The following is a 7,209-nucleotide window of genomic DNA, read 5'->3' as shown; positions in this document are numbered from 1 at the left end:
CTAATTAACGGCCTTAATGTTGTACAATTCGGCCTTAATCAGATGTATTCTAACCCGAAGTAATTACATAGTTCAGGTGTAGTTGGAAAATTGCAAAAATATTCTAAGTGGGGAAACATGCAAAAGCATAGAAGGAAAGCAGTAAGTATACATGAAAAGAAGTATTCAACACTTAGAGAAATAGAAGCATGCATTCAAAAAAGAAACTTGTTCAGATACAAAAGGCACGTCAGCCTGGCAATAAAAGACTACTTGTCCAAGTATAAGAGATGGCACTTCGGCCAAACAAACAAACTATTACAAGTGTTCAAAAGCGAAAGAAAAAGTACAAAGCAAGAAAATTTTCTAAGTAGACTGTTCTGCTTCGACGGTTGACGATGTTTTGGCCTCGGCGGACAATTGGGAAAGCTTCTCGACAGTCTTCTCAGCCTCGATCTCGGCATCGATGTCGAGAAGGGTCAAGTCAAGACTCTTCTCGGTGGTCTAGATCTCTACTTTAAAAGTGGTCTTCTTGGGCGAGGCACTCTTGGAGACCTCGTGTGACGATCGCCTCCTTGATTAGGTAAATTAATTAAATTAGTTATGTGTTTAATGTTGATCATGTGATTATGTGCTAATTGTGAATTAGGAGCCATGTATTTATGTATCATATTGATTTGTGCCATGTATTATTGTGAACATATCCGTATAGGTGCAGATTAAACCTGTCTGAATTGCTAATATTAATAAGTTAGAATTTAATAATAGGATATGAAATTAGAGCCTAATTCACATTATGTGAATTAAAACTAGTTTGATTTAAGTCATAAATGTTTTAGGTTAATTTAATTTAAATGAGTTTGATTTTAATTAATTTATTATTCAATTGAATTGAAGCCTAAAAGATGTATGTTATAATCAACCTAAGCTAAATACTAACAAAAGGAACTTAAGAGAGAGTTGGTGGCCTTGGTGAGCGTTACATGTAGAGAGAGAGGGAGAGATTTTGCTTGAGAGTTCAGAGAGTAGAAGAGAAGAAAGAAGAGAACACCAAGAGGAAGAAAAGAAGAACTTAGGTAGAAAATAGCCTTGAGTTCTCATAATCCAACAAGTAAGGTAAGCATCCTCTCTTTAATTTCTTGAAATTGAGATTTACACATGCAACATCTTTAAAGATTAAGGCTGAAATTAGAGTAACTAATTGGAAGGTTTGCTCATGTTCTTAAGGGTGTCATACATGCATGACTTGGTAGGGAAGAATTAACTTATTTAGCTCCTAAAGTCACCATGCATGGCATTGTTGATATGGAATTCTTGAGCATGCATTGTTGTCTTGCATGAATGTTTTAACTTGAAAGGAAATTTCATGGGAATTGAGACTTGAAGCTCAAGATTTCAATTTTCTAACTTTAAAGTTCAAGATTTCATATCTTTTCAAAACTTTGATTTGTTTAAATGGACGATTGAGTTTCTTTCAAAGCCATGGTTTGTAATTGATGATTAAAGCTCAAATTCTAACATGATTACATGAGGTTTTGGGAGTGTAATGCATGAAAATGGGGTTGTTTTTGTACAAGAAATACACTGCCATAAAAGGACAGGTTTCAGCCTCAAACAAACCCAGCACCGCACATGCGGCTTGGGGCCCCGTACGTGCGGAAAACAGGGCAGTTTTGTGTTACACACTGAAATAAATGCAGGTGCGGGGGGCACGTGTGACACTGGTCCCGCATGTGCGGCCAAGCCCTCCACATGTGCGGCCCTTTTGGGCAGCCCCGGTTTGCTTTTTGCTCCTCTTTTCTACCTTCCGGGCCTACATTTGCATCGTTTTAAAAGTGTTTTTCATGTGCATTACATCTCATAAGTGAAATGAATGAAAGTTAGAACCAAATAGAACCGAACAAGTTAACAACGGATAGAAATTTAATAACAACGAAGCGAATAGAAATAGAATGATTGAATCCGACATAGATGTAATCAAATTGCTGTGCTTAAATTTGATTATTTAGGTCGGACGCTGCGTCTTTAGTGCATTTTTAGCACGTGTTCCACGGACCCCACTGTGAGTAACAATGCTGTAAAGCTATGTTCAATTATAATTATTTTTTGACTGATTAACTATACTGGTTTTGGAAATGATATTGTTTACTGAATGAATGTTTGTCCTAATTTATGAACTGTACTCGTGGCATCCATGGCAACTAACTGTTACTGCTATTGTTACTGTTATTGTTACTGTTACTGCTGCTGTTACAGAAATCTCTGTCAGTTCCAATCTTTGGAACTACTGTTACTGTATTGATGGCCATCAACGGAATGTTCGATTTTTTAAGACCTACTGTACTGTTATGCTATTGGATGTACCACGTATGACTACTGTGATCATTATACGATAGATTTGATATAGAATATAAGATATTGATCAAATAAATGATTTACTAATGCAATTAACTATTTTAAATACTGAAAGGACATTCATTCTTAACCGCTTTACGCATTTGTTATTCACTGGGCTTTAGCTCACTATTTATATATATGTATGTAGGGGATCGGGTACCTGAGCGGGGTTAGCAGCGTCGACCTAAATTCATTTTGTCAAGCCAACTCGTTGTGTCTCACTATGAGGCTCTGAGCCGTTATTGCCAAGGCTTTTGGGTGATCTAATTCCACCATTTTTGGAAAATTGTTTGATGTCAAGTAAATGTTTTATACTTTCCTTTGAGCTTGGGATTTAATTCCCTAGCATGTTTTGGACGTTTATGACATAATCTTTTCTATGTATATTGGACATGGACTTGGACTTATGTGTGTGCATATTTGTATATATTCATATGGAAGTAATATGTTCGTTTACGTCCGCACAGCTCTTTGGACATTATGTTTTAATACAGGCTTCCACCGACCCCTTTTATTGTTTAATTGTTTCTACTACTAATCAGGCTCTTGGTAATCACAAATTACTGGTTGGTTACGATACTAAACCCTTAGAGGCGGGTTTGGGTTGTGACACCTCGTCCTTTTCATCTTGAGTCAAGTCTAGGACTTGCTCATTCAGAGTGGGGGACTTGGCCCCAGTAGCAGCCTCCTCCTCATTAGCATTGTCAGCCTCGGCGTCCTCGTCCTTGGCTTCGTCCTCGGAGTCTTTTGGAGAGGGAAGAAAAGGCACTTGGAGTTGGTTTATGTCTCTGAAGGGGGAATCCATGGGGATTGAGAGTTTGTTCAGAGCTGTTGTCTAACCGAGGTAAAAGCCTCGGTTGTAAGCTTGGTTGACTTGGACCTTGTATGCCTCTCGGATGATGACCTGCCCCTCAGAGAATGCCTTCTCGTCAGCTGCTTTGATCTCAACCTTTTTGGTAGCCAGAGCCTCCTGGAGCTCTGCCTTGACCACGGCCGTTTTGGCATCGGTGGTTTTGGCCTCGGCCTCCTTGGCCTTGACTTTAAGCACCTCGGCCACAGCCTTCGTCGCATCAGCCCTTTCTTTGGCTGTGTCTTGGTCAGCTTTAGCAACCTTAGCCTGATCTATCAGGCTTTTGATCTTCACCTCAACGTTGTTGAGGGAAGAGAGGAAGCCAGCAGCTTCCTTAGTCTTTTGAACCAACTCTTTCTTAATATCCTCGGCCTTCATCGCAAAAAAGTGGGCACGCTAAATAACCTAGAAAGAACGAAACGAACAAATTTGAATTGCTTAAGTAAAGGCAGAAAACCAAAATGAAAAAATTACAAGTGTTGGGACTTACCAGAACAGAGTGTTGCATCATCAAAGCAAAATTCTTATATTCGGTGATCTCGACCATGGGATTTAGATCGGTAGGCAAAAGAACGACGGTGGAATGAACGATGCCGACTTCGATTCTGTCGATGGCACTATTGCTGGCCTTGATTGGTCGGTCCCCAACCATGATTGCAGGGACCCAGGGCTCATCGGCTTTGAAAGCACTTGGGTTTACGGTGGCCTTGGACCTCAGCTTCTTTGATCGAGCAGTGTCGGATGGCTCGGCCTTGGCAGGCCTCTTCTCAGCGGCAGTCGAGTTCTTCTTGATCTCAGCCAGCTTGGAGATTGGCACAGTGTTCTCAGAGTCAACCTGAGTCATTATTGCCTTGGCCCTAGCCTTTTTCACTTTTTGGTTTGGGTTGGGACTATGATGGAGAGGACTGAACATGAACCATTCCTGGCAAGTCGTCTAATAGGTCTTCCACAACGGCTTTGCTGCGGCCCATGTCGTCGACAGTGGTGACAACAGTAACTCAAGTACCGAAGTGGATAGCAGAAGGGCTACAGGAGGGTTAGCTGGATCATAGACCGATGTCTCTAATTCTCGATGTCTGCAACTCCGAGTTCTATCGGCTGGTGCGTTTGCTGGGGCATGACGTCGGCGTCAGCGCTGGGATGTCGAGATAAATTGGGGAGGCAGAAGTAGAAGGCAGCTTAACTAGATCTGAAAAAGATTCCTGGTCTGGCCTTGGCGATGAAGTAACTAGTGAGGTGGATGCTGATAGGGGAGTCTTACTTTTACGGGGAACGTTGGGGGCAAACTTGTAGGTCGGGATATAATCAAGCAGCAAAAGGGCTTTGCGCTTATCAATATCCAAACCTAGAAGCCTTTTCAAATCAGGGCTGGGGCAGAAAGTTTGGCAGAAATTCTTTGATGGCTGGGAAAGAGCTACAAAACAGAAACAAAAGGAAGACATTAGTACAAATAAGATGAACTAGCAAGTCTTAGTAAAGGTAAGTTATGAGATGACTCAGTTCTTACCATCACCCTCTTTAAACACTACTCGAAGCAAAGGAAAGTGATGAAGATCATCATCAAGCGCAAACTCCCAGTTGCCCGAGACGATCAAGTAATCATCTCCAACACCCTTGTTGGAGTCTGGGAGGTCGGCTATGAGTTTGTAGGCAGTGGATATGGGCTTGAGGTAATATATATAGCCTTTATCAGACTTAAGGCCACACATTATGTAATAGAATTGGATGTCGACTAGTGTAATCTTAGCCTTTTCTCAGCGTGCTAGGGCGATTATACCATTGATAACCCTATGGGAATTGATGGCTAGCTGCGTGGGATTGAGTTTGTAGTAGTTGAGGACTTCCCTAAAGAGGGTGTCTAGGGGAAACCTAAGTCCACACTCTATGAAGGCAACTACTGGGAATGGCATGGTATCTCCATTAGGCATGATAAAGTCCTCCTCCCCAGCCAACCTAAGTTGAATGTCGACTGGGATGGAGAACTCTTGTCGAAAGTACTCTAGTTTGGCCGGGGTGTCTACCCTCCACCTAAACATACCCATGATGTCGGTTTAATGAAGTTGGTACAAGATTTTAGAAAAGAGTGATTGGTATAGGTTTGAAGGCCACAGCTAAACCCTAGAGAGCATTAGCATGAGGATTTTTGAAGATCCAAGAGGAATTTTGTTTTAGTTTTCCTAAAAGATGTGGGTTCTAAAACAAATCCCAAACCTAGAACTACAGAAACAAGAATCAAGGGCCAAAGATCTGAAAAATAAGAACAGAGGAGTGTGATTCAAAATCAACAAGCGTCAGAGGCAAACAAAGTTCAAGAACCAACTAAAGCAGAAATATAAAGAGACAAATAAACATTGCAAAGGACATTGCCAGAAACTCTAGAAACACAATGGCAAGCATCAATTCATAATATACAAACGAATCCAAGGCAGTGTTCAAAGATAGAGCACAAGTATGGATACAGATTAAATCGCAACACAAGAGTAATTATAGATATGATATAGGGAAAATCCAAAAGCAAGAGATATTGCGGAAACAAATTACTAGTATATCTAAAATGGGTTCAAAAACAAGAACCGATTTGCAATATCCAAATGTGGTAATCAGAATCGAAGAATAAAGAATTTCACACAGCAAGAAACATATAGGTAGATTTATGACAATGTCACATTCAAGAACAGTGAAGGACTGAAATTAGAGAAGAAGAAACTAAGAACTCACCAATTGTAGCCAAGGAAATGATGCCAGAGCAGTGGTCGCCGGAATCAGACGATGACAGTCACTGGAACAGACCAACGAGTGTTTCACCGAAAGAAGTGGATGGAACAGTTGCAAGAGCTAGAAAGCACGAAACTGGAAGTTTGGAAGAGGAATGTTAGAGAGATAAAGTCTGAGGGACGAGGGAAATCGAAGATTACAAAAGTGAGAAGACAAAGAGAGAATGAGAGAGGGAGAGAGAGATAGAGTTTTATTAAAAACTGAAAAGACGGCAAAGTGAAATGAATACACCTTGGGCGACATGCCTATCAGGCGACATGAGCAGAAATGATGCGCCCTGATAGCGCGTGTCAAGTACGCCCCAACGAGGAAGGGATACGCAGTGGATACGGTTGAAAAGACTGTGCATGACAGTTCATGCGCAGATAGAACTCTTGAAATTCTTGAAATAGTGAGGCAATAACCTCGGTTAAATGATCTCGGCTGAGATGCTTAAAGAAATTGATCCTTGATTCTTGGTTCTTGATAGAATGGGCAATTGATTCTGAGTTATGTGAAGCCGACAAGTCATGATCTCGGTCGAAGAAAATAGTGAATTTTAGCTGACATGCTATATTGATAAACGGTGTAGGTTCCATCACCTCAGGTTGCCGAGGTAATAGAACCTAAGCGCAGTTGTGGGGAAGTATGTTGTGGATAACAGCACGTAGCTAAGGTGACGCCAAAGTGTCAACCGAGGTGCCACGTGGCCTGGTCATGCTACCGAGATAATCTCAGTTAGGCCGAGGTCATCTACGGAGATGCTGGATTTCAAGATAAGTAGATAAGGGATAAGAGTCCTAGAGTAGAAGAGGACCTCATTATGGATAAAAATAAGGTTCAAGAAGAGTTTATCTCTATCTAGATAAGGGTCTAGGATGAGCATTGAGCTCGAGCCCATTGAAGTAAGGCTTCTAAAGGGATCAGGTCACTGTTGGTTATAAAAAGCAAGGAACCTTCGTGGGTCTGAGGTAAGTTTTTTCTCGTGAGTTTAAGCACAATTTGTTATCTTTGAGAAATATTGATTACTGGATTGATCATGGGAGTGCCCCTAGGTGGACGAATCACTGCCGAATTCTCATGTTCTTGTGTAGGTTATTGGGCTTAATTTATTTTGACAGTGCTCTCTAGCTGAGTTCCCCGTTTGATTATGTGGTCGGAAATTAACACCCACATATATATTATAGTAAAGGAATTTTCGTAAGCAGCCTTTTGACAACTCTAAAAGT

This window comes from Camellia sinensis, chromosome 10 (genome assembly GCF_055761805.1).
Source record: "Camellia sinensis isolate YWXY chromosome 10, ASM5576180v1, whole genome shotgun sequence".
Classification (NCBI taxonomy): Eukaryota; Viridiplantae; Streptophyta; class Magnoliopsida; order Ericales; family Theaceae; genus Camellia; species Camellia sinensis.
Note: the sequence above shows the minus strand (reverse complement) of the source record.